This window comes from Erinaceus europaeus, chromosome 21 (genome assembly GCF_950295315.1).
Source record: "Erinaceus europaeus chromosome 21, mEriEur2.1, whole genome shotgun sequence".
Taxonomy (NCBI): Eukaryota; Metazoa; Chordata; class Mammalia; order Eulipotyphla; family Erinaceidae; genus Erinaceus; species Erinaceus europaeus.
This window is the reverse complement of record NC_080182.1, coordinates 27,138,631-27,146,393: the sequence shown is the minus strand read 5'-3', so window position 1 is coordinate 27,146,393 and position 7,763 is coordinate 27,138,631. Positions and strand designations below refer to the sequence as shown.

General features: G+C 36.8%; 1 pseudogene; it reads right to left on the bottom strand.

Moving 5' to 3' along the window:
- Positions 1 to 944: 944 nt before the first annotated feature.
- On the bottom strand, positions 945 to 4,574 carry LOC103108228 (zinc finger protein 709-like; annotated as a pseudogene).
- Positions 4,575 to 7,763: the final 3,189 nt, after the last annotated feature.

The following is a 7,763-nucleotide window of genomic DNA, read 5'->3' as shown; positions in this document are numbered from 1 at the left end:
CTTCCCCTCCTCTCCCCACTTCTCTCTGCCCTAACAATAATATAAATAACAACAATAATAATCACAACAATGATAAAACAACAAGCACAACAAAAGGGAAAAACATAGCATGCAGGAGCAGTGGACTCGTGGTGCAGGCACTGAGCCCTAGTAATAACCCTGAAGGCAAAAAAAAAAAATTAAAATAGCACATGGCTGCCAGAGATATTGATTGTTCCGCATATATGTGGAGGAACAGTTGAATTAATAGACCAAAGGTTTGTATAACTAGCATAGGGATGAATGGGATGTGTGTTTCTTGGGTTAAACATGTTTTTTGTGGAAGAAAGTAGCAATTACTATTCCTCCTCTCAAGGACATTGCTGAAGGGATTGTGTGTAGTTAAAGAACAAATGGAATTCTAGCAAGACATCTGAAAAAGAGTTAAGATAGAAAGCAGAATGAATTGTTGCCTAATCATGAACCTAATGGCAAGAATATTGCAGATTAAGATTTGGGGTCTCTGTTTTGAAAAAAGCTAGTGGGTCTATTTTTATTTTCCAAGGAGTCCATGACTTTACTTCTTTTTGCCTGAGCCTGACATGTAATATGCAGGTGACCCAGATTATTGTCTGGGAACATAGTGTCATAGTTGGATAATGCTATTTCTTTCATGTAACTAAGGATTTCTGGAATAACTGAGGCTTTACTAAACATTTTACTTTTATGGATGTATACCTTGCAAGTTTATTTCTCCAAAGGGTAGAGGAATGAATACTTAACTATATAATTTACATATAGGGCAGGGTTAGATATCATAATGGCTAGGCACAGAAACTCTCATGCCTGACCCTCCAAAGTCCCAGGTTCAACCCCCACACCAACTTAAGACACAGATGAGCAGTACTCTGCTTAATAATAATTTACATCCATACAGTTCCTCCCTAACAAGTTATTTTCTGTCTGAAAAGAACTACATAAATTGAACATTTAATAACACTGTTTACTTTTATAAAGTTTCATACACCTGTGTGTTATTTAATGTGTCCAAAGATAACTGGCTTGAAGTCTTACTACTTGTTTACATGCATATGATTTCTCTCCACTGTGAGTTCTTTTATGGCTTAGCAGATTACCGGAATGAATGTTTTACTACATTTTTACATTCATAGGGCTTCTGTCCACTGTGAGTTCTTTTATGTTTCCGAAGATAACTTGAACAACTGAATGCTTTACTACACTGTTTACATTTGTAGGGTTTTTCTCCACTGTGAGTTCTTTCATGTTCCCGAAGAGAACTTAAACAACTGAATGCTTTACTACATTGTTTACATTCATAGGGTTTCTCTCCAGTGTGAGTTCTTTCATGTCTCTGAAGAGAACTGGAAGAACTGAATGTCTTACTACATAGTTTACATTCATAGGGCTTCTCTCCACTGTGCATTCTTTCATGTTTCCAAAGATAATTTGAATAACTGAAAGCTTTACTACATTGTTTACATTTGTAGGGTTTCTCTCCACTGTGAGTTCTTTCATGTTCCCAAAGAGAACTGAAATAACTGAATTTCTTACTACATTGTTTACATTCATAGGGTTTCTCTCCAGTGTGAGTTATTTCGTGTGTTCAAAGAGAACTTAAACAACGGAATGTTTTACTACACTGTTTACATTTGTAGGGTTTCTCTCCACTGTGAGTTCTTTTGTGTTCCCGAAGATAAGTTGAACAAATGAATGCTTTACTACGCTGTTTACATTTTTAGGGTTTTTCTCCACTGTGAGTTCTTTCTTGTTTTCAAAGAGAACTGGAAGAACGGAATTTCTTACAACATTGTTTACATTGATAGGGTCTCTCTCCAGTGTGAGTTCTTTCATGTTTCTGAAGAGAACTTGCAAAATTGAATGCTTTACTGCATTGTTTACATTTGTAGGGTTTCTCTCCAGTGTGAGTTCTTTCATGGTTCTGAAGAGAAGTGTAATAACTGAATGCTTTAGAACATTGTTTACATTCATAGGGTTTCTCTCCACTGTGAGTTCTTTCATGTCTCTTAAGATGGCTGGAAGATCTGAATGTCTTACTACATTGTTTACACTGATAGGGTTTCTCTCCACTGTGAGTTCTTTTATGTTTACTACATAGTTTACATTTATAGGGTTTCTCACCACTGTGAGTTTTCTCATGGATCTGAAGATATTTGGATATAATCAATGTTTTAGTACATGATTTAGATTCACAGGGTTTCTCTCCAATGTAAGTTCTTTCATGCATCTGGAGAGAACTAGATTGACTGAATATTTTACTACATTGCTGTTTACATTCATAGAAATTATCTCCACTTTCAGATCTTTCATGTGTCCAAAGTTTGCTGAATTGAATGAATTCTTTACTACATAGTTTACACATGAGGATTCCTCCTGATTTGATTTCTTTCATATGTTTGAAGATAACTGCAACAAGTGCATTTCTTGTGATATTCTTCACATTTCTGAGGTTTCTCTCTATATAGACTTACTTCCTTCTCAGATATCTTATCTTCTATATTTCTATAAAATATGAGACATTACTAATTATTTAAAATAAAATTAAGTTAATGTGAGAGTCAGGTGGTAGTGCAGCAGGTTAAGCGCAGGTGGCACAAAGCGTAAGGACCAGTTTAAGGATCCAGGTTTGAGCCCCGGCTCCCCACCTGCAGGGGTGTCACTTCACAAGCAGTGAAGCAGGTCTGCAGGTGTCTTTCTTTCTCTCCCCCTCTGTCTTCCCCTCCTCCATTTCTCTCTGTCCTATCCAACAACAATGACATCAATAACAACAATAACTTCAACAATAAAACAAGAGCAGCAAAAGGGAATAAATAAATAAGTTGTTAGTGTTATTAGGGAAAAAGTATACATGGGGGGGGAGGTGGTGGTACATCCAGTTAAGCAAACATATTACCAAACAAAAAGAACTGGTTTCAAGTCCCCTATCTGCAAGATGTCCACTTCACAAGTGGTGAATCAGTTCTATATGAATTTATTTATCTTTCCTTCACTCTATTTCCCCACCCTTTCTCAATTTCACTCTGTCCTATCTAATAAAAATTTGAAGGAAAAAAATAAGTATGGTCACTAAGAATGGTGAATTTTGAGAGTAGGACAATGGTTTAAGCTCACATGGTGCAAAGCACAATGACTGGCGGGAGGGTCCTGGCCTGTAGAAAGGTCGCTTCACAAATGGTGAAGAAGGTTTTCAGGAGTCTTTCTCTCGCCCATATTCCCTTATTCTCTCAATTTATCTTTTTCCTATTCAACAACAAGAGTGTAACAACAATAACAAAGGCAACAAAAATGGGAAAAATGGTCAGCAGGAGCAGTGGATTCATAGTGCAGGCACCAAGCCCCGGCGATAACAATGAAGTAAAAAAAAAAAAAAAGCAAATTCTTAGTGTCAAAATGACTCCCAGCGATAACCTTGGAAGCAATAAAAATGATAAAAAAAACCCTCAAGTATAGGCATTTATTAAAAATAAGTAATCACAAAAGTGATATTTTTAATATTCTGGAAAAAAATCATTACCCAACACGGTGGATACTTCACAGGTGTTAAGGAAAGCTATGTCTTCTTTTTCTCTTATTATCCCATTCTGACACTCATAATAAATTTGGAAAAAGAAAAGCAAGGGCAGTAGATAGTAATGGTTATACAAAGACATACTCCTGCCTGAGACAAAAATGCTTAGATGTTTTTAATATACTAGAAAAAAATCATTACCAAACACAGTGGAAAATTCACTGATGGTAGAGCATTGATATGATCTATTTCTGACATTCCTACTCTGTTATTTACACTAAATTTGGAAAAATCAAAAATATTAACACAGGGAAACCATGTAGGCACCAAGTAGCAGTGAAGTCTATAGCAACATTTTTTCTTTTGTCTTAACCAGAGTACTGCTCAGCTCTGGCTTATGGTGATGCAGGGGACTAAATCTGGGATTTCAGAACCTCAGGCATGACAGTCTGTTTGCATAACCTTTATACTATTTTCCCCCCACTGGAAAAAAAAACAAACCTCAAAACCACAGTAGCTTTCTCAGTATATTTTATAGTACATGTGACTCTCAACAGTTCTTTAATTGATTAATTAATTTATTATTGGATAGAAACAGAAATTAGGAATAGAGTGTAATATAGAGAGGGAGACACCAGCAGCTCTCAGCAGCTGGGGACCAGGGATTTGAACTGGAATCCTTCAGCACTGTAGTGAGTTAAGGGGCACCACTGCCTGGCCCCACTCTCACCTTTGTTTACTCCCTTCATGGTCTTGCTATTGTTCAATAAATGAATCTTCCAGCAATTTTCATAAAATGTAAATAGACATAGAAATAAGGCATGCCTCTGCTAGTTTAACAATCCCCCTTTCCCATATTTAGCATAGAACATTGGTGGACAAAAAGAGAAATTGGCTACTAAATAGCAAATGAAAGATTATTCATACCTACTGAGACAAAATTGTGGAATATTTCCCACATCACATCTTTGTAGAGTTTCTTGTTTGAAGGACTTAGTAGTGCCCACTATTCTTGACTGAAGTTCACAGTTACATCTTCACAAAACATTGTGTCCTACAATATATACAGTATCTGAATATGAACAATGATTTATATCAAAAGAAGACTGGATATATAGACTGTATTTAATGAAAGCTGTGGTTTTGTGATATCCAAATATATCCTTGGCATTTTGATCTGCAAAAACCTCTTTTCCATGGACTAGGAGGTGGTACGGTGAATACAGCATATGACTTTCAGGCATGAGATTCTGAATCTATTCCCCAGAATTCCACATCCACTTGTTCCTGTGGAATTATTGCACAGGCAGCAAGTCCCAGTTATAATCTTGGTGGCAAAAAATGATAGTGATGATAATTTTCATCATTTGACTTTTATTTATTTAAATGATAGATATAGAAAGATGCCCACTAACAGCAATTATTTAATATAAATCACTATATTCACATAGATGGTCATAAAGTTAATAGCACCAGCACTCAATGAGAAAAGCTTTCAAGACTACTGTATTCTGCTAGACCGTCATTCAGAATAGTTGGAGGGATAAAATCCTTCTTTGATAAGCAATAGTTCTAGGGCTCATACTCTGTAGGAAGTTCTGAAAGGGGAGCCAGGCGGTGGCACAGTGGGTTAAGCACATATCATGCAAAGCACAAGGACTGCCATAAGGATCTGGGTTTGAGCCCCCAGCTCCCCACCTGCAGGGGGTTTGTTTCACAGGAAGTGAAGGAGGTCTACAGATGTCTTTCTCTCGATTTCAATCTGTCCTATCCAACAACAACAGCAATAATAACAATGATGATAAACAACAAGGGCAACAAAAGGTAAAGTAAAAATAGAAGAAATTCTGAAAGGTCTCCTATAAACAACCATATCACATAATCATTCCACATATCAGAACACTCTAAAAGTTTCAAATAATGGCATTAAAATATCTTTGTTCTATAATATCAAATGAATGTCAATGGCCTGAATTCACCTATTAAAAGGCACAGAGTAGGAAGATGGGTCAGAAAACACAACCCAACCATATAAGTGTCTGTAGGAATTTTAACTAATTCAACAAAACACAGACTCAAAGTGAAAGGATGAAAAAAATATCATACAAGCCAATGGACCACAAAAAAGGGCAGGGACTGCTATTCTCATATCTGACATGATAGACCTTAAAACAAGTAAAATTTAGAAAGATAGGGATGGACATTACTTAATTCTCAGTCAATCAGGAGGACTTAATGAAAATCAACATCTATGCACCCAAGGAGAGGCCATCTAAATACATCAAACATCTAATGAAAGAGCTACAGCAATATATTAATAGCAACACAGTAATAGTAGGGAATTTCAACACCCTATTCTCTCAGTTTGACAGATATCCAGGCAGAAAAATCAATAAAAAAATGAGGGATCTGGGGGTCAGGTGGTAGCTCAGTGGGTTATGCACACATGGCACAAAGTGCAGGGATTGGCCTGAGGATCCTGGTTTGAGGCCCTGGCTCTTCACCTGCAGGGGTGTTCACTTCACAAGCAGTGAAGCAGCTCTACAGGTGTCTTTATCTTTCCCCCCTCTCGATTTCTCTGTCCTATCCAACAATAACAATAATAATAACCACAACAATGATAAAACAAGGGCAACAAAAAGAAAAAAAATGGGGAGCTAAATGAAGAGTTCTAGTTTATTTGACATTTTCAGAGTCATTCACCCCAAGAAAGTGGAATACACATTTTGTTCAAGTCCACAAGAGTCATTCTCAAGGATAGAACATATGTTAGGCCACAAAGAGAGTGTCAACAAATACAAGAGTATTGAAATCATCCCACACATCTTCTCAGATCACAGTGGAATTAAATTAACACTAAACAACAAACAAAAAACTAGCAAGTCAGAAAATATGGAAAGTCAACAGTACACTACTTAACAACTTCTGGATCAGAGAGGAAATTGAGGAAGAAGTAAAAATATTTTGAGAATTTAATGAAAATGAAGACAGGAGCTATAAAAATATTTGGGATACAGGTAAGGCAGTACTGTGAGGGAAGTTCATAGTCATACAAGCACACATTAGGAAATGAGAAAAAGCTCAGTGAAATAAACTGATCACACACCTGAAGACCTAGAAGAATAAAAGAACCCTAAAGCAACCAGAAGGACTGAAATAACTAAAGTTAGGGCAGAAATAAATAGCATTAAAAATAAGAAAACTGTACAAAATATCAATGAAGCTAAATGTTAGGTTTTTTAAATATTTATTTATTCCCTTTTGTTGTCCTTGTTTTATTGTTGTAGTTATTATTATTATTGATGTTGTTGTTGGACAGGACAGAGAGAAATAGGGAGAGGAAGGGAAGACAGAGGGAGAGAGAAAGACAGACACCTGCAGACCTGCACCGCTTGTGAAGTGACACCCCTGCAGGTGGGGAGCTGGGGGCTTTACCCAGGATCCTTATGCCAGTCCTTGAGCTTTGTGCCACATGCGCGTAACCTGCTATGCTACTGCCTGACTCCTGCTAAATGTTAGTTTTTCAAAAGAGTAAATAAAAATCAATAAAACTTTATCCAGACTATAGCCATTTGTATACATACACAATGGAATACTACTCAGCTATTAAAATGGTGAGTTCACCTTCTTTACCTCATTTTTGATGGAGCTTGAAGATACCATGTTAAGTGAGATAAACATAAACAAAATAATGAAAATGGAATGAACTACTCATAGGCAGAAGTTGAAAAAACAAGATTAGAAGTGAAAATACTAAGCAGAACTTAAACTGGAGCTGGTGTATTGCACTAAAGAATAGTAATAACCACACCAATAAAACAAGGGCAACATATGGGGGGAAAGTAGCCTCCAGGAGCAGTGGATTCATAGTGCAGGCACTGAGCCCCAGCAATAACCCTGGAGGGAAAAAAAACAAAGTGTAAGTTTCTGGGATCCCTGATGATATTGCAGAAAATTTCTCACATCTGGGTAATGGTCAAAAGATAAATATGGTAGAAGCTGAAAGGAAGCCAAAATGCTTATCCATGAACAAACAAACCTCTGGGCAGAGGGTAGATAGCATAATGGTTATGGAAAGAGACTCTCATGCCTGAGGCTCCAAAGTCTTAGGTTCAATCCTCCACACCACCATAATCCATCATAATTTATTAAATAAATAACAACCTCAAGAAGTATAATAAAAGCACTATCCATAAGTAAAGAAAAGGAACTACTGCACATTGCAAGAGAAAGGAAG